General features: G+C 38.1%; 1 pseudogene; it reads right to left on the bottom strand.

Annotated features, from left to right (window-relative positions):
- Window positions 1-15,921: 15,921 nt before the first annotated feature.
- Window positions 15,922-16,788, bottom strand: LOC141502132 (Golgi SNAP receptor complex member 1 pseudogene; annotated as a pseudogene).
- Between the last annotated feature and the right edge of the window lie 3,299 nt (window positions 16,789-20,087).

The raw sequence follows: 20,087 nt of genomic DNA on the forward strand, positions 1-20,087 counted from the left end.
TGTCTGACATTTAAAATCCATCACAATGTGGCTAAAATCAAGTTTTTCTAACTGTTCACACTTTCATACTCTACATTCCAGCCCAACTGGCCTATTTGCTCTTCCCCATATGGACATACTATCTCCAACCTTTGACCTTTGTTAAAGCCATGCTTCCAGCTTTAGCTACAGAATTCCTAACCCCCTTCAAAGTACAACTCGGAGTCTACTGCCCAACAGAAGTCGTTCTGATGCCATGACTATTTCTACTCTCACCTTATCACTATCCTATCAACTAATCTATTCTGGGTACCTGTAATTTTCCACCCCTCTCCCCCCGCCATAGATTGTAAGCTCTTTGAGGGCACCTAGTGCAGTGTCTGACACTATTAAGTCAATAGATAAAAATAATTGACTAATATAAATTCTTAAGAGCTGTCTGGAAAAAAGTGAGACGAGAACTTCTAAAAAAGGAATTATCTCTTATTTAGTCTGTGAATTTTAAAAACATCATCCACTAACTGCATTTCAATCAATTGGTTTCCTTTTTAAATTCTACATATTTCATATTATGTATTTAAAAACATTATTCTATAAAAGGGGGGGGTGCATAGGCTTCATCAGACTATCAAAAGGGATCTGTGAAGAAAAAAGAGCAAAAAAAGTTAAAAAACCATGTTTCTAGGAGGAAGAGATCCCTCATATTTGGATAGTTAAGACTTGAGAAGTTAAAGTCTCCTACTGTAACCAGGACCATCTTTAGTAGTTCTGATTTATATCAGGTCACGGAATTCAGATAGTTCTGGAGGAGAAAGTAAGGTTGGAGACTTTACACAGCCTTCCCTCACTTAAACCCAATTCACTTGTAAATCATGGTATCACTTCTCTGATGTCATGGTACTCTTCAAGAATTAAGGACAAACAAGAAGAATGAGTCAATAAATGTTTGGTGAGTTAAACTGAATTACATTTACTCCAAAAGAAGGAAAGCCTCTTGAGGTCAGAGACTCAAATGTTTTTGTCCAGATAAGTGTTTATTGAACAAATCAAAAATAATTTATGTTTCTTAAGATCAGTAAATGACTGATGAATTGTAATGACTTATCTACATACCCCTTTCTTAAAAACCTCCAGAACAGGAGGACCCCACCCAGAGCCACCACTTGGAAAGTCTTTGACAACCTATATTGATAGGACATCTAAACCAAAATTCCATTACAGAAATCTAGGACTATTCTTCCAACCATACTTGTTTTTGAAGGATATCTAAAGAAGTTGGTCACCAGTCCTCTGGGAAATGGTATGTTCTAAATGGGGTAGAGTAGTCAACAGAGAAAATGTGGTTTTGTCTTATTTGTTTCTGAGTCCTGCTGAGGAAAGATAGGACCTCTGAAACTGTGAGCCACCTTGATGGCTCCAACAGATGTGTCTGACTCATTTCCTTTGCCACATCCTCAGACCAAGCAAAATGTATGCTGCACTGTCATCACTGGATACTGGATTCATCTGTGACTGGGTGAATGAACCAGCATCCCCATTTTTCATTGCTTGTTGAGCCCTTTTTTTCCTTTAGGGAAACCTCTAGTTGATCTACCAATTTAAGGAAAGAGGTAAATATTCATTCTTCTCCAATAGGGAATAGGAGCTCCATGAACCTGGATCTGTGATTAAATAATACCAGGAGATGTGCTGCTTTCTTCCCTCCCCCACCTCAGAATTCTTTCAACATATTTATAAGAATCATCCCATTATACAAGAGCCAATTTTATGCAGGAAAATTACACATGGAAAATCATTTGTAATAAGAATCTGAAAAGATGAAGGGGAAAAAAGGGGGAACAATTGGAAGATGAGGAGGGGAAAAACTGAGTTTTTCCAAATCTGGAGACCATAAAAGTGTTTGAAGCTATGAGACGATATTTTGGAGGAGATCCCAGGGTAAACAGAACTAGTCTGACTTGTCTGGATAGTGTAACATTCACCATGATTCAGTGAAAGAGGTTGGGGTCCTTCCAGTTGATGCAAACTCATTCTTTTGAAGATAGCCAAAGCCTGGGATGCAAATCTCATTAGATAAGACAGAATAATGGCAGCACCATCAAGGTTGTGTAAATAGAATTGGAAGCTTGAAAGGAGGATGAAAAAGTTTTAAAAAAGGGATAAACTGAGAAGTCATTGAGTGGGAATATAATCATAGACCCCAAATAGGTCATGCATAAAGAATGTAAAGTCATTTAAAGGAACTAGAATACACTTCATTTTGAAGAAGCAAAAGTGGAGAGATAAATTAAGTAAGTGATAAATAATTGAAAGAACAGTAGGCTGGCAGTCAGGAGACATGGACTTCAAACTTGGCTCTTCCAGTGACTGACCTTAGAGACATTTAATCTTTTGGGCTTTCAGAGTCTTCATCTTTAAGAGAGACTGGCCTATGTGAGTCACAAGCTAAATTTGAATGTTCATTTTAAATTTTTATATTTCCTTTTTTTTACATTTTAATTTTATTCAAAGATTGTAGATCTGAACAAAGAAACAATTAACTATATAATATGACTGACATGAAGAGGGAAGGGAAATGTTCTATAAGCAGTCCTTACTACATAGAGTCAGAACTGTGGACTAAGATTAAATCCAAAGGTATTTTCAATTCCACAAATATATTTTGAAAATGTGGATCAGCTTTGTACAAGTGAGCAATGATAAATGATGGTCCACAGGAAAGGACGGTAGTGGTACAGTGGATATAGTGCTTAGGCCTAGAGTCAGGAAGACTCATCTTTCCAATTTCAAATCTGGCCTCAGATACTTATTAGCTGTGTGACCCTGGGCAAGTCACTTTACCCTGTTTGCCTCAGTTTCCTCATCTAGCAAATGAACTAGAGAAGAAAATGGCAAATCATTCTAGTATTTTGCTAAGCAAACCTAAATGGGGTAACAAAGAGTTAGACACAACTAAAATGATTGAACTGCAACAACAGTCTACAAGGAAATTTACTTAAAATGTAAAATAAAGCATATGTGTTATTGTAATATCTTATTTAGTCAACATCAATGACACATTCTATATGAATAGTAGATTATAATTGCATTCTAAGTTCTTTGAGATCAGTTATATTTTTTGTCTTTGTATCTCCAGTGGCTACCATGGTGTCTTCATTATTGAAAATATCAATTTCTAATATTGTATGATATATAATATATACTATATACTTCTAAGAAATGTGTATTTCTAGTACCACAAGCTTCCTAAAATATGTTACACAGTTTCATGCTTCTTAAATGTCATCTACAGAACATAATCTTTCATATCATCAAAAACTTCTGATATTAATGCAGTTTCATTAGTATGAACATTATTGACTGGTCTGTGTTGTGTGCTTCAGAGGTATGTCAGCAGCTTTTCTGAAATTTCCTTAGTAGGACCTTAGATGCCTGTTTTTTTTTAATTCCTCTGTCTGCTTTGTATAGTTTTTCTTTTTTCTTTCTTTTTCATTGGGCAACAAGCCTGACTTGGTAAGGAATCTTAATTCTCTCAAGAGATGGAAGAACTAGGGGGGGGGGGCAGAGACAAGATGGCGGCAGGAGAAGAGTATCTCCTAGGTGCCCTCTCCAAGATATTTCAAAAATCTTAAAATTATGACTCTAACTAGATTTTCAAGAGACAGAACCAACAGGAAGATCCAGTGAGGCAATTCTCCAGCCCAAGATAACCTGGAAAATAGTGGAAAAACTCTGTTTCATGGGGTTAGAGGGGTGGCCCTGCCAGAATGAAGAAACTTCAGCCTCCTGGTAACAACCCCAGGGTATCTGGGAGCCATGGCTCCTGGCAGCAGAAGCAGTTTCCTGACCTGCATCCCATGGAGCACCAAGCACACCTTGAAAGATCAGCAAGTTGACCTCTGCTAGAGTGAGTGCGAAGCCCAGGTTATTAGCGTGGCTGCCACAGCCCAGATCCAGAAAACAGAAGCAGGCCCATGGAGCCGGTAAGCAGGAGCCTCTAGGTAGCTGTGCCCTGACTTCTCAGCCCACTGAAGGTAAGGGAGTGGAGGGAGACTTCCCTAGAAAAGGACCTGATCCTGATCACAGTCTAGGCACCCCATAGAACAGGGACCCCCCTCAGCCCTGTGGCAGAGGGGTGTACTTGTGGTCATCCACAGACCAGGAGAGAAGTCAGAACCTCACAAACTGAGGTCCTTGTGGGGGTGTCCCAATAAAACTCAAAAGCTCATAATGCACCCCCAAACCAGGCACAGGCTAGGGAAATGAGTAAACAAAAAAAAGGAACCTTACCATTGACAAATGCTTTGTCTATAATCCCAAGGAGGATAAAAATACTCAATCTGAGGATGAGGAAATACAAGGGGGGGGGTGTGGGTGATAGAGAGGGTATATCATAGGAGAGTCTAAAGACTCCAAGAAAAATAGAAGTTGGGCTCAGGCTATGATAGAGCTCAAAAAAGATTTTGAAAAATCAAGTAAGGGAGATAGAAGCAAAATTGGGAAAGAAATGAGAGAGGTGCAGAGAAAACATGAAAATGAAGTCAGCAGCTTAGTCAAGGATATCAAAAAACACTGAAGAAAATAACATGTTAAAAACTAGCATAGGTCAAATGGATAAAACACTTCAAAAAGTTGTTGAGGAGAAGAATTCTTTAAAAAGCAGAATTGGTCAGATGGAAAAAGAAATGAAAGCTCTCTGAGGGAAACAAATCCTTCAGGTGCAGAATGGAACTGAGGGAGGCTGCTGATTTTATGAGAAGTCAAGATACAATACTTCAAAACCAAAAGGATGAAAAATTAGAAGAAAATTTGAAACATCTCATTGAAAAAACAACTGATATGGAAAAACAGATTCAGGAAAGATAATTTAAAAATTATTGGAATATCTGAAAGTCATGATCAGGAAAAGAGCCTTGACATCATTTTCAAAGAATTACTACAGGAAAATTGCCCTGATAGAGGGGAAAATAGAAACTGAGAGAATTCATTGATCTCCCCCAGAAAGAGATCTAAAAAAACCAACCCCCAGGATTATAATAACCAAATTCCAGAACTCCCAAGTCAAAGAGAAAATATTACAAGCAGCCAGAAGGACACAATTCAAATACTGTAGAGCTGCAGTCAGATTCACACAGGAATTAGCAGCAACTACATTAAGGGCTTGTAAAGCTTGGAATATAATATTCTGGAAGGCAAAAGAGTTTGGAATGCAACCGAGAATCAATTACCCAATAAAAATGAATATCTTCTTCCACGGGGAAAAGATGTACTTTCAGTAAACCGGGGGAATTTCAAATGTTCCTGTTGAAATGACCAGAGCTGAACAGAAAGTTTGACCTTCAAGTACAGGATGCAGGTGGAGCATAGAGAGCAGAGGAGAAAGGTAAATTATAAGGGACTTAATGATGATGAACTGCATGTATTCCTGCATAGAAAAATGATACTGATAATACTAATATGAACCTTCTCAGTTAATAGAGCAGGTAGAAGGAGCTTTTATAGATGAAGCACAGGAGAGAGCTGAATTTGAAGATATAATATATTGTAAAAATGGTGTCTGGCTAAAAGGGAAATGTACTTTGAATAAGAGAAAGGAGAGGTGGAATAGGCTAAGATATTTCATATAAAAGATTTTTTTTGCAACGAGATTTTGCAGTGATATGGAAGGGGAAGGCGAGGGGGAATGAAGGAACCTTCACTCTCATCAGAAATGGCTCAGAGAGGAAACAGCATACACACTCACTAGGGTATAGACATCTAGAGTAAAATGGAGAGAAGGGGGATGGGGGAAGGGGTGGGGGTGATAGAGGAGAGGGTAGATCATAGGAGAGAATTATCAGATATAACACGTTTTCTTTTTTACTTTTTGCAAGTTGCTGGGATTGGATGACCTGTCCAGGACCACGGGGCCAGGTGGTTGCTGGGCCTCTGGTAGGCTTGGGGCCTCTTGATCCCAGGGCTGGTGCTCTTCTTGCTGCACCACTCAGCTACCCTATAGCACATTTTAGAAGAGGGACAGAGTGAAAGAAGAGAGAAAAATATAATACATGATAGTGGGGAAGAATGGATGGAGGTAATTACAATCAGCAACAGCAACTCTGGAAAAATATGGAAGTAACTTTTGTGATGAACTTATGATAAAGAATGTGATCCAACCAAGAAAGAGCTGATGGTATCAGAACACAGAATGAAACACATTTTTTTCTCTTTCTTTTACTTTATTTCTCATGAGGTTCTATATTTTTGTGGGGGGGAGGGGGTATTATGTTTATTCTTAAATGAGAATATTTTAGTAATGTGTAAATAAAGTCATATTAATAAAAATAAAACGAAACCAAGAGGGATGGGAATTCGGGGAAGCCTGGAAGGATTTGCATGAACTGATGCTGAGAGAGATGAGCAGAACCAGAAAAAAATTGTACACCCTAACAGCAACATGGATGTGATCATCATCCTTGAGGAACTTGCTCATTCCATCAGTGCAACAATCAGGGACAACCATCTGTATCCAGAGAAAGAATTGTGGAGTTTGGACAAAGACTAAAGACTATTACCTTCAATTTTAAAAAAAACATGTTACCTTATGTAATTTTCCTATGTCTTATACTTTATTTTTCCTCCTTAAAGATATGATTTCTCTCTCATCACATTCAACTTAGATCAATGCATATCATGGAAACAATGTAAAGACTAAGAGATTGCTTTCTGTGGGGCATGGGAGGAGTCAAGCAAGAATAAGGGTAAATTTGTAAAACTCAAACTAAATAAAATCTTTCATTAAAAAAAAAGAGGTGGAAGAAGTGAGACCCAGAGAGGTTAAGTGAATTGCCCAAAGTCATACAAATTGTTGTTGTTCAGTCATTTCAATTGCGTCTGATTCTTCATGATCCCATATGGGGATCATGGCAAAGATCATGGCATGATCTTGGCAAAGATACTGAAGTGGTTTGCCATTTCCATCTCAAGTCATACAAATAGTAAGAAATAGAATCAAAATTTGAGTCCAAGTCTTTTGTTACCAAACCCAGTACACTTTTCCTCCATGCCTGCCTCTAATCACCATATCCATTTTTAAACTTTTAACTTACTCTATGCTGAAAAACCATAAAACCAATCTTATTAAAATTTTAGACTTTGGAGGGGAAAAGTATTCTAATAATTAGAAATGTCCTCAAATGAAATAGTGTGCTTTTGGAGGTAGTGGGTCCCTGCTCACTGGAGGTTTTCAAATGGTGACCTGATGATGAATTCCAATAGGCTACAAGAGGGAATTCTCTGTCAGGTTAAACAGAATGGTTTTTGTGGTCTTAAATAACTCTGAGATTCTGATTTACTGATCTACATGTTGGACTTGAAATCTTGCTGAACTTTGGAGGAGGATTTTACCACAAAGATTTATGATGAAATTAACAATTCTTATCTAACTGTGAACTCCCGGGGGGGCAGGGTCTGTGCCATAGCTTCACTGTAAAATTAATTTGCATTATTTTGTCTATAGTTTGCATTTACTTATATGTGTATATTGCTTTTTCCCCCTAGTAGAATGTAGATTACTACAGAACTATTTTCTGTCGTCTTCATGTTCCTGGAGTCTAACATAGGGTCTGGTGTATAAGAGGTCTTTAATAAATGCTTTTTGAATTGAGTTGAATTTGAATGCATTTCTCCAAATGTTTAATACAATAAATTACACATAGTGAGTATTCAGTAAAGGCTTTTAATTGATATTTTCATTGATCTTAGACTAAGGCCCCATACCCAATTCTGTACTAAAGAGTCACATTTATTTCTGCTCTGCATTTAAGACTTTGAGATTTATAATGGCTTTTGACACTTTAGAGCAGCCAGCAGAAATGGACCATCTGGTAAAATAAGAGGTTTTTCAATGGTTCTTCCTACTTTATGGTGCAAAAATGATGTCTTTAATCATAAAATTACATCCTTGACTTCTCAGAGAAAATTTTTTTTCATTTTCTTATTTTCAGGCAGGTTTGTTCTTAAACCAGCTACACATAGCTAAGAATTGAATCTGTTTTGCAAGATCTCTGAACAGATAGTATTCTAGAGTTTCATTCAGATCCCTGTCCTGCCAGTACAGTACAGGAAACTAATTCAGGCAGGAAACTCCCATAACTAGCCTCAATTCCTCATGTTATAAGTTTTAGGTTGATTATTTCATTGTGAGAACAGCTGGTCACCATCTCTATAAGAGCCCTTAAGATTCAGTTCTTGAAAAGTATTATTAAATTTCCCTTCCTGCCTGAATATTTCCAACTCCTTTCAATTTTTTTCTTTGGCCTCTTTTCCAAGCCTTTAATCATCTTGGTGGCTCTTTTGTGAACCCTTTGTGAGTTCTCCACATTCCTCTTTAATTGGGAAGCTCAGACATGGACACAGAACTCAAATAAATGTCGGATCAACTTGGAGGATGGTGGGACTATGACCTCAGAATACCATTCTAAGGGGCACCCTGTTAAATTATGATGGGCTTGTTATCCAGAAAACTCCAAATAATTGTTCACAATTAATATTTCTTCATTTTGGTATTGGTGTAGGTTGTTTTACTTCCCCAGGCAGTAGAGAAATAAGAGAAGATGGAGAAAATCAAGATTAATAATCTTATTTTTTTGGAAGGTGGATGTGATTAATAAAGATCATCCTGCTACTTTTTAGGAGGGTTGGTTAAAATCATAAAGTCTTTGGATTATTCTTCCCATTAACTTTTCTTATTTTCTTAAGGCATTGACTCAAAGTGGAGAATCATGGTATAATATTTGATTTCAAGTGAAACAGAAAAGAGTGTAGATCTTGGAGTCCAAAGGCTTGAGTTTGAATCTTAGCTCTGATACTTAGAAGCCAAGAGATCTTGAGCAAATTGCTTTTCTTCTCTGAAACTCAATTTCTTATCTATAAAATGGGGATATTATTCATGTTTTCTATCTCACAGAGTTATTGGAGCAAAAGCAACTTTGTGGACCAAAATTTTATGTATAATTCATGACTTTTATCCTTTTAGGCATTCCTTTCAAATATGGAGGTCACAATCTCTCAAGTCATGAAAAGATGGTCTTTACTATTTTCCAGACATTATATTAAGCTGGCAATACAAGCATAAAGAAAGACAATCCCTTCTCTCAAGAAGTTTATATTCTATCAGGGACAAGCAATGCATAAAAGGGCACTGGAAAATGGGAAGGAAGAAGTTCAGAGTCAGAAGCAGAGTCAGGAGAAGAATGAAGGACTGAGCATGATTGACTTGGATACTTCCTTAAAATGGAAGCCCAACTTCCCAATTGAAAGAGAGGGTGGCAGAGGTGGATGGATCTTCCATGATGAGAAAATTGTAATGGAGATAGTCACATGCAAACTTTCTCTTTTCACATTGAAACTTTTTTGTTTCATAGGATCTAGAGCTAGAAGGAAACTTAAAGATGATCTGATCAATCCATTTCATTTAAAAGATGATGAACCTGAGGTTCAGAGAAGCAATGCTGTCTAAGATTATTCTACTACCTAGTGGCAGAGCTAGAATTCTAACCCAAGTCTTTTAGATCCAAGTTCAGTATGCCAGTGTATATACTATCCTAGTATAGCATAATGAACTCTTCTGGATGTTATATCTTTTGCATGCTCTCTCTTGGATGAAATCCCATGGTTTCTATTTATCTATCTATTTTTTGTTTGTTTGTTTATTTATTTCTATGCTGTTTCTATTCTCATTTGATTTCATATCTTTATGCCTTTGTATGTTTAACTAACTATGATTAAGCATCTTCTGGGCAAGGCCAAAAAAGAAAGAAGGAATTTGTCAGTATAAGAAGAGAATCCAGGACTTGCTGTTCATTGTTATTGTTTGTACAACTTTTTCCAAGAGGACCAGTGACATCATAGGTAATATCTTGACTTGCATGGGAATTGGATTTAAGTGAGGCAGAATTACACAAAGTTATCAGAATCATTCATTCTCTCTTCCTATCATCAAAGTTCAGTGGCAAGAAAAGAGTCAGGACAACTGGTAATGGACCAGAATGCAGTGATAACCTTGGCATCTTTGATGTCTGACCAAGTTCTAGGTACTCCATAGAGCCTGCTTCAGCTGCTTTCATGGCCATTGGAACAAATTATTCCTATCTGCTCACTCCTTCAGAGGAAGCCTTCACATTCTTGGGGTAACACTCATCTAGCTCACTGACAGTTTGGGGCTGTCATTTACCCTAACCATGATTTAGCCCATTTGCCCATTTGCCTAAATGTTTTACAAGGGTGTGGCCACTATACCTGTTATATTTTCTTGGAACCACAGTTAAGTTTAGACAGGCAAACAAGTACCAGGTCTCTGAATTAACCTGGAGATCAGCAGTAGGTCAGTTAGATGAAGGAGCCAAGGCCAGGGCAATCCATCAGAGATACAAAATCAATCTGAAAGCAGGTCAGCTTAGAATTAGGCAGTGTGTTGGGTAATGGAATCCAGTAGCCAAGACGATGATAAAATACTAAGAAATTATTCAGAAAACAAGGAATAGGGAGACAGGGTGGCATCACAGGACCAGACATAAAGTTGCATGGCAATTAGGAGGTCATCTAATACAACTGTTCATTTTATAAATGGAGAACAGAGGCCCTGTGAATTTCACTGACTTGCCCAAGTTCCTACAGGTAGTAACAGAGATGAACTTGGAACCCAAGTACAGTCCTTTCCTCATTATACCATAACAATGTAGGTAAAAATGCACTGACTTTGTTATATGAATCCTGGTTATGGCATTTACTACCTGGGTAGTAAGCAAAGCAGTTGAGCAAGTAATTTAAGCTCTCTGGTCCTCAGTTTGTTCAATAATGGATTGTAAAATGATTAGTAAAATCATGGCCCTGCTTTTCCTCTGTAGGCAGCACAATAATGCCTCTTGATTTGCCTGTTAACCAATAAAAAAAGAAAAAATTTAAATAATGGTCTGGATTAGATGATACATAAGATTCCTTTAATCTTGATTCATTAGATCTGTGTGCAGGACTTACCAACAAAGGTTGATTTTCTGCCTCAGAAGCACATAGCGTTTTAGGTCAAGGAGAAAGTATGGTGTGGTGCAAAGAAAGTTGGAATTGTAGTTAGAAGATCTGCATTCAAATCCCAGTTCTGCCACATGTTTTTTGTGTGACTTTGGATAAGCGCCTTTACATATATTTTCCTTGGTTTCTGTAGAATGATGGATACTTGAAGGGAGTGGGTCAGAAAGACAACCATTTTCTGACATCATTATGGATGTAAAATTTCTCACTGCACTATATTGTTTCTTTGCCTATCTTTTCTGAAGGCTCTACGGACTTATTCCAAGTGTACCATGAATTTAAAAAAATAAGTTTTATGACATTATTTCTATATAATTGGTTTCCTTTTTTTGTTCAGCCATGTCTGACTCTTTGTGACCCTATTTGGAATTTCCTTGGCAAGGACACTGAGGGGTTTGTCATTTCCTTCTCATTTTACAGATGAATGAACTGAGACAAACAGGTTAAGTGACTTCTCCAGGGTCACAAAGGAAGTGTCTGAGACCTGATCTTCCTGATTCCAGGCTCAGTGTCCTATCCATTGAGCCACCTAGCTGCATGTTTCCTTTGTCCTTCCATGTATTTCACTAATTTTAAAATGTCATTCTGAGAAGGAATCACCTACTGATAGCTTATTTGAACCTGAACAGGGAGGCAGGTGCTGTTATTATCTCTATTTTAAAGTTAAGAAAACTGAGACACACAGAGATATTTAAGGATTTGCCCTGATGTCTGAGATCAAATTAGAACTCAAGTCTTCCTAACTTCAGCTCCAGAGCTCTAACCATTAGCTGTCATGGGGGGATGGCATGATCAGCCTTGAATTAGGGAAGGCTGTTCTTGTGGCTGTTTGGCAAATAGATGAGAAAGGGGGAAAAGCCAGAAAGGGACACATAATGATGATCTGATCTGGAGGTCGAGTGAGATGGCAATGTGAGAAGGAAGAAGGGGATGTATCTGAGAGATGCTACTGAGATGTCACTGACAAGACTTGGCTCAGATGAGAATACGGTCCTTGCTGCCATGGAAACCAACACTGAGAGCCTTGGTTCTATCACTTGGTGAGTGTATCTGAGGATTAAGGTAAAAGCTCAATTGGTGGTCTGCGGGTGGAGGACCACTCTCCATAACTGTCAGTGGAGGAGATTATCCATTAAAAGGAAGCCTGGTAATATTCATTATCCTAGGAACTTGCCTGGGGGCACTGAGAAAATGTCCAAAAGACTTGCCCAGGATCATCCAGCTACTATTTTTGAGAAGTAGGAATTAGAATTAGGTTTTTCCAACTGCAGAAGCTATCCCTCAGTCCCTAACACCTCCCTGCCACCACTCACCCACATTTTTCAAGCTTGTTTAAGCTATTTTGTAGGGCTTTGGTTTGCTACATTTTATATGTTTAACAGACTACCCTGGCCCCCACTGTCTGAAGGATAGGTGTGTTAGTTTCCACTTCTCCCCCAGGATTGACTAGTACCCTTTAGGGGATTTGAGACTGTCTAGAATTTCTGCAAAGGGCTCAGCTCCCTATTAATAGGTTTCTTCAATTGTAGGAGGTTTTTCATTAGCTACTACCAGATTAGTTTTTTTTTAACAAATGAATATTTATTTCAGCTTAGGTGGCCCATTGGATGGAGCACCAGCTGTGGAGTCAAGGACCTGAGTTACAAAACTGGCCTGCAACATTTGATAGCTGCATGACCCTAGGCAAGCTGCTTAACACTGTTCGTCTCAGTTTCTTCATCTGTAAAAGGAGTTATAGAAGGAATGGCAAACCACTCCAATATCTCTGCCAAGAAAACTTCAAATGGGATCACTAAGAGTCACTCACAATGAAAACTGACTGAATACCATCTACTTCCGATGGCATAATGAAAAATGTACAAATTTTCTCCCCCAACATGTGGGAAGCCCAATCCTCCTCCTTCCTATACCACTTCAATCTCTGGGGGAGGAGAAGTTGTATCTAGTTTAGCTCAGTTCCCATAGAGGAGAGTTCCAATTCCAAGTCCAAATCTCCTCTTGGACTTCAGTCCAAGGAGTCTTGGCTTTCTCAAGCTTTCTTCTTTGCTGGACTGGCTAGCTAGCAACATCCCTTTGAAATCCTGGCTCCAGGGTTGTCATAGATTTAACTCCTAGGTAAGGTAGAGATCAGTCTATCATCTGAAACTGAATGGAACAGAACAAGACAGTACTCCCAAACAAGGAAGGGGTTCAAAGGAAAGGGGGGGGGAGGAAGGTACCCCTTCCACATTTTCCAATTTCACTTTATGGCATCCTCTGGATGTAGCACATAAGATTTCCTGAAAAGAGAGTAGCATGGAGGCAGCTAGGTGATGCAGTGGATAGAGCACTGGCCCTGGAGTCAGGAGGACCTGAGTTCAAATGTGACCTGAGACACTTAATAATTACCTATCTGTGTGGCCTTGGGCAAGCCACTTAACCCCATTGCCTTGCAAAAAAAATAATTACCTACCTATGTGATGGGCAATGAACTCTTAACCCTCATTGCCTTAAATAAGTAAAAAAAATTTTGGAAAAGAAAAGAGAGCAGCAGAAAAAGATCATAATAAAAAAAAGAGTGAACAGCTTATTCCTGTCAGTTTTTAAGATGCAGGAAGACAATCAAAAGAACCTATACCTACCCACATGGTAAGGGATGCAGAGACCTTCATGGTAGTCTATCCCTCATGGATGCTTCCAAGGAACCCAAATTAGGTATGACCAAATAATCCCAGGGTTACATAGTTTTTAAAAAAATCAAGATTTTTTGTTAAAACCCATGGACAATGGTCTCTTCTTGGTTTAGATTCTCTCATCCACTAATATCTTTGGGAAAATGGAAGGGGCTTAAGGTTGGAAAACTAAGGAACCTAAACCTGCTCGACAGTTCAAATAACTGTTATTAGTTATATTGCTATATATTATAATTTAACCTTCATGAGATTAAAATCAAGAAGGATGCATACTAGTTATCTAGACATGGGGTTTATCCATGGAGTTACCCAGTTCAGCAACTAGGGAATCATATCCAGACAAATGGATAAATCTTAGGGCATGAACTTGATGAGGGAACCTTGTTTAAGAGAGCTTGTCAACTGATGAGAAAGCTTTATAGTCAAGGCTGAAGGTATAAGGCATCAGAACATCTTTGTTGGTTCCAGGAAATAACTTCTGCCTTTTTATAATTAAATAAATAACTTTATTTTATGATACTGCAGATTTTATAAATGCCAGTTGTAGAGTAACCCAAAGTTTATAAACTCTGGTTGGTACAGAATCACCAAATGAGGTCCTTTGAAAAAGAAATCAAAGACATTATGTGTCAGGGGAGCTCTGATCTTCCAACAGAGAGAATTTAAATTTTTTTTATTAAAGATTTTATTTATTTTGAGTTTTGCAATTTCCCCCCCCCCCTAATCTTACTTCCCTCCTCCACAGAAGGCAATTTGCCAGTCTTTACATTGTTTCCATGGTATACATTGATCCAAATTGAATGTGGGAGATATCATATCCCTATGGAAGAAACAAAGTATAAGAGATAGCAAGATCAGACAATAAGATATCAGGTTCTTTTATTTCTAAATTTAAGGTAATAGTCCTTGGTCTTTATTCAAACTCCACAGTCTTTCTCTGGATACAGATGGTATTCTCCATTGCAGATAACCCCAAATTGTCCCTGATTGTTGCACTGATGGAATGAGTGAATCCATCAAGGTTGATCATCGCCCCCATGTTGCTGTTAGGGTGTATAGTGTTTTTCTGGTTCTGCTCATCTTACTCAGCATCAGTTCATGCGAATCCCCCCAGGCTTCCCTGAATTCCCATCCCTCCTGGTTTCTAATAGAACAGTAGTGTTCCATGCCATTCCCCAACTGAAGGACATTTACTTGATTTCCAATTCTTTGCCACCACAAACAGGGCTGCTATGAATATTCTTGTACAAGTGATGTTTTTACCCTTTTTCATCATCTCTTCAGAGTATAGACCTAGTAGTGGTATTGCTGGATCAAAGGGTGTTCACATTTTTGTTGAGAGAGAGTTTAAAGAATTAACTTCCCTAATCCTTCAAAATTCATGGAAGGAAAACTAATTTTCTTTCAAATCAAGGGCATCCCCAATCAATGAAGTGATCAACCCATACACACAAAAAATAAACTCCATAATTTAAAAATATTCTCATTACATCCCCTTCTAATCCAGAAGGAAACAGAACTTTGATATCAAAAAGAAAAACCACTGAAGTCTTTATATCATATCACACCAGTGTGTCATTCAAGACAAAAGACTCTATTCAGGTCACAGGAACAATATAATCTATCAATATAAACACCATGAGGTAGTTGTATCACCATATCCAAAGCTCTTCTAGTCCTTCCAGAGGACTAAACCCAGAGAATGAATTTGAAACTAGATATGTGCTCAACAAAATAGATTAATTTTTGTGCAAATTGAGTTATATTTGAATGTTTTTAAAAAAAATCTGAAGACAGTAGAAATCTACAGAACAGATGACAAAGAATGATCTGTGACTGTTCACTACAAATTTTTTTTAAAAAGCTGCATTCATTCACCAACCATTCCTGATGGCTTAAAGCTGCAATACATTGGTCACCGGCCAAAAAAGTCTGGACTCAGGACTTCAGGGGAACCATTCTATTGAAGACACTCAAGCTTTAGATATACTTTTCTTTTAGTGAAGAATCACCAGTTTTCATCATGAAACACACTTTTTTCCTCTTAAGATGTTTACTTACCTCATAGAGACACAAAGAATTGAAAACTTTTCTTGGTTTGGTTTGGTTTTGAAACGAAGAGGAGATATGGTGAAAAGAGGTCACAAACATTACAGCTTCAGCCCCCAACCCAGAATAGCACCACAGTCTCTCATAGGCCCAAATGACATGATGATGGTAAAGAACTCCCCCAGGCTTATCCAAATCTCCTTCCTACTATTTGGTAACCAGAATCAATCCAAGGAAGTGGTGGTTGTCAAGAGTCTTTAGAGAATGTCTGTTTGTGGAAAGCAAATAGCAGCAAGAGATTGGTGCAGATGCCAACGACACCAACAGGATAAGGGAATGTCGGTGTTTGTGTAGGTTGATCCAACCCTGGATTAAGCTGTTTACTTCAGGAAAACTATTGGCCAATGTGTTCATCCTGCTCTGTATAGATTTCATCATTCTTCTCTGGGATATCATATTTTCTTTCATTGCTATTGCAATGCTTATTGTTTCTTCAATCAGTAGATCTCAGATGCGTAGGTGGTCATGTTCTTTCATAAATAATTCAGTTCTTCTATTGTTCACTCCAGAACCACTTTTATATGACTCAGTATCCCTTTGTACTGATCCCAGAACTTTTCTCTTTCTCATATTGCCAAAAAAATTGCTTTGATTTTTATGAAATTCATGTGTGTAATCTTGTAAGATGTCTCTTGTCGCTGCAGTGTGTGCATGAGGGCTGTGTTGAGAGAGGAGACATTAGTGTTGTTGGTGTATTCTGTCATTTTGTCATTTACTCCTGTAAGCCTTGCTGTTCAATCTCCACAGCCATTGTTTCAAACATTCTGCCTTGGCTTGATCCATTTAAAAAAGGTTTTGGTGTCAGAACTATACCTGTCGAGTCTTCCATCTCAGGTACTACTGTGACTATAACTTGTACACAGTTTGCTGAAGGAAACCAGTTTCAGATCAAGTTCATTTTCAAGCTGTCAGGCCTGTTTCCGGAGATCTTCCCAGTAGTTGCTGGTTCCTGCCGCCATCTCTGTTGTTCAACATCAGCCCAATTTCTGTCTTTTCTGAAAGAGCTGTTAAGTTAAAAGAACTTTAGAACATTTGCCCCAAGAGAACTAAGACTTCTAGTGCTAAAGCTTTATAGATGATGGCAGGGCAACTACCAGAAAAAAATTAATAAACATTAATGAAATGCCTGCTCTATACTAATAATAATGTTTTATCCTTCAATCTTGAAGAAGACCATGACATCAGGGAGGAGATGCCATAACAGGTATGTGAATTGTATTTGAATGAGGGCATACTGTGCAAAGTCACCAGCCTCACTTTCTCCTTTAGAATAATCTGGATCCAGTGATGAGATATGAATCAGGATGACTGGAGATGACTCTGGACTTGAGGCAATTAAGGTTAAGTGACTTGCCCAAGGTCACACAGCTAGTGAGTGTCAAATGTCTAAGGCTGAATTCAAACTTCTGTCCTCCTGGCTCCAAGGCCAGTCCTCTATCCACTATACCACCTAGGTATAAATACTTTGCATATACTTATCCAACAACCCTAGGAGGTAGGTGCTAATGTTATTTGTTTTTCAGATGAGGAAACTGAAGCATCAGAGGTTAAGTGACTTGCCCAGGATTACACAGTTAGGAGGTATATGAGGCCACATTTGAACTCAAGTCTTCCTGCCTGCAGCTCCAAAGCTCTATTCACTATATCACAAGTAGCCTCATGTCCGAAAAGCAACATGTCTAGTACTGCAAGTGCAGAGCAAAGAGGCATTCTCTGAGTCTATGTGTCCAGTCCTTCAAATGGTATAGGAGGGAGCAGTGTTCAATGGAGCCCAAGGCAAAGGTACTATGACATCATTAGAAGGTAATGATGTCAGAGGTGTCATTTGTACTTTCATATGTAGTCCCTGACTATATTTACTACCTTCCTATATGAATACCTCCCCACATGTGTGCATGGTGTACAAATAGAGAGCATCATATATGTTTCTTGTGTGTGGTCCTCTATCCTATCTGTTCTCTAGGTGTGTCTATTTTTTTCCATTGATGCTATGGCTATTCGTGGGAGAATGTCCTCCAAGTTTATGAGAGAAATGTTTTGCTGTAGATCTCAAAGTATGGGCTGTGGACCCCTAGGGATTCCCAAAGTCCTTTCAAGGGGTCCACAGCATCAAAACTGTTTTCTTAATAATACTAAGACATTTATAATAACATTTGTAATAGTATTTATAATAATATTAAGACATAAGACATTATGTTGGGGTAGCTAGCGGGGTAAAGTGGATAGAGTGGCAGGCAGTGGCAGGAAGATTCATCTTTTTGAGTTCAAATACGAGCTCAGACTCTTACTAACTCTGTGACCTTGGGCATCACTTAACCCTACTTGCCTCAGTTTCCTAATCTGTAAAATAAGCTGGAGAAGGAAATGGTCAACTACTTCAGTATCTTTGCCAAAAAAAAAAAACCCAAATGGGGTCACAAAGACTCAAACCTGATTGAAATAACTGAATAACAACCAAAAAAAACCCCTTTCCCTTTTCCTACTAAATATTTTCATCATATACTTCTACCAAAACAACATCACAGTATATTGAATGCAGAAGCACATATAAGAATCTGGTTGTCTTCAATTAAACTGAATATCAAAGAGATTTGCAAAAATATATACAATATTACTTTTCTCACTTTTTTTGTTTTGGGAAAGCTATTTTTCATCTTTAAGCATACAATGTATGATGAGCTAGGTAGCTCAGTCCTTTCAGGGCCTAGAGTCAGAAGGAACTAAGTTCAAATTCAGCCTCAGACATTTGACACTAACTGTATAACTATGAGTAAGTCACTTCACCCTGATTACTTCATGAAAAACAGCCAACCACAAAAAATCATATTGCTATGTCATGATGAATTAATAAATTACTAGATTAAAATTTTATCAGTTATAATTTCAAATACAACAAATATTGATAGGTATAATTTATATAAACCAAAGTTCTTTGAGAACTTCAATAATTTTTAAGAATGTAAAGGATTCCTGAGATCAAAAATTTTGAGAACTAATTTGTGATGCCAATTTATTAAACGCCTTTATTTTGAACTAATTATGTGCTCTGGTTAACATAGGTAAACATATCTGCAGGAGCTCATCAGCTCAGGAGAGGAAATGTACCATGGAATATTCTAATTCTGAAGTAACTGTTTGCATCCTATAAGTTGTAGGTGGTGAGGGACTATTAAGCATGACACCTGAAGAAAATTTTGTTTATTTGAAGCCTACCAGGTTTAAAACCTAAATTAATATATAGATTTAGCTTCTGAGAATCTGGGTTCAAATCTCGACTCTCATACTTACTCTATGTGTGACCTGGGGTAAGTCACTTCAGTCATAGGTGCCTCAGTTTCCTAAATTTTAAAATAAGAGTTTGACTTGTATAGTTACTCCAATTTTTAAATCAATGGTCAATGATCCCTTTCAAAATCAGCCCTCACTCATGGACCCCATTTTTTTTAGGTTTTTTTTTTTTTGCAAGGCAAGTGGGGTTAAGTGGCTTGCCCAAGGCCACACAGCTAGGCAATTATTAAGTGTCTGAGACAAGATTTGAACCCAGGTACTCCTGACTCCAGAGCCAGTGCTTTATCCACTGCACCACCTAGCCGCCCCCCACTGTGCCACCTAGCCACCCCCGAACCCAATTTTTTAATGTCCACCATCCTAGAGTCTGGTTCTTCTTATAGTATTCTGATTAGACTCATTTTGATTTATTTTACTAGTTCAAAAGCATTTATGTTTGCACAAAGCATAACCAAAATTCAGTGACTTTCCTTGAAGCTATGAAACCTACCAAGGCTTTTCCTGAAAGGGCTAACTTGGGGTTCTTAGGGTTCAAGGATACTAGGGCAATTTCTTCACAGTTTCTCTCTCTCTCTCTCTCTCTCTCTTTCTCTCTGTCTGGTTCTGTCTCTTTCTCTCTGACTCTCACTCTCTCTCGATGTCTTTATTTTTCTTCTCTAAGTGCTATTTAGTCTTTCCTTTCTTTAAATATTTCTTGCCGTTATGTTGAGTCTTCCCTCAGTTTGTTTATTGACTTTCCTGGTTTCTTGTTCAGGTTCAAGAAGCCATTCTTGTCCTCTCCTTTGGAGATATATATGTTGATGTCTAACTGTGTTTATATATCAAACTTATTCAAATTGCTCCCATTGTCTGGAACTTCTGGGTTTACAACAGAACGTCATCTTAAAAGTTATATTGTGGTCCCAGCTATAATTCTTCTTACAGGAAAAGCCCCGAGGGCAGAAGAGCAGATGGAAAAGATAAGTATTACAT

Source organism: Macrotis lagotis, chromosome X, assembly GCF_037893015.1.
Source record: "Macrotis lagotis isolate mMagLag1 chromosome X, bilby.v1.9.chrom.fasta, whole genome shotgun sequence".
NCBI lineage: Eukaryota > Metazoa > Chordata > Mammalia > Peramelemorphia > Peramelidae > Macrotis > Macrotis lagotis.